Source organism: Pyrgilauda ruficollis, unplaced genomic scaffold (assembly GCF_017590135.1).
Source record: "Pyrgilauda ruficollis isolate IOZ18807 unplaced genomic scaffold, ASM1759013v1 scaffold2481, whole genome shotgun sequence".
Taxonomy (NCBI): domain Eukaryota; kingdom Metazoa; phylum Chordata; class Aves; order Passeriformes; family Passeridae; genus Pyrgilauda; species Pyrgilauda ruficollis.
Window position 1 is genome coordinate 1,640 of NW_024523802.1, and position 650 is coordinate 2,289.

General features: G+C 71.5%; 1 long non-coding RNA gene across 1 annotated transcript in view; it reads right to left on the reverse strand.

Moving 5' to 3' along the window:
* Positions 1 to 204, reverse strand: part of LOC121355285 — a 1,814-nt gene extending 1,610 nt beyond the window's left edge. Inside the window, exon 1 of the long non-coding RNA XR_005955405.1 lies at positions 93 to 204. This is a non-coding gene — a long non-coding RNA (uncharacterized LOC121355285). The remainder of the gene's footprint in view (positions 1 to 92) is intronic.
* Between the last annotated feature and the right edge of the window lie 446 nt (positions 205 to 650).

Below are 650 nucleotides of genomic sequence, written 5' to 3' on the forward strand. Positions count from 1 at the left end.
CCGCCCCGCCCCGCCCGCCGCTCCCGTTCCCGGTGCTCGCTCCCGGTGCTCGCTCCCGGTGCCCGTTCCCGCTCCCGGTACCCGGTGCCCACCATGGCGGCGGCCGCTCCCGTTCGTTCCTGCGCGCTCGCTCGGGCGTCACCGCGCGGCTGCGTCACGGCGCTAATGAGCGGGTTAATTATTCATGAGGGGGCGGGGCAGGGCGGGGCCACGCCCCTTTCCGCGCGGGGATGTTTTGGCTATAGATGGGCACGGAGATGTCACCCCCACCCCCCATGGGGACACCCCGGGCCGAGGGGACACCCCCACCCCCCACCCCCCACGGGGGACAACGCCCGGAGACCCCCCCCACCAAACGGGTGACGTCACACGGGGACATCCCAGGGCCACACCCACAGGGGGGACAGCGCAGGGACACCCCCAGGGGGGACACCGCACAGGGGACACCTCAGGGGGTCACTCGGTGTCTGGAACCACAGGGGACACCCACAGGGGACGTCACACTGGGGACACCCCCAGGGGACACCCCACAGGAGGGACAACACATGGGGACACCCACAGGGACACCCCATGGGGACATCACAGAGGGGGACACCCAAAGGGACACCCCAAGGACCACCCAGCCCCACAGGGGACACCCCACAGGAGGG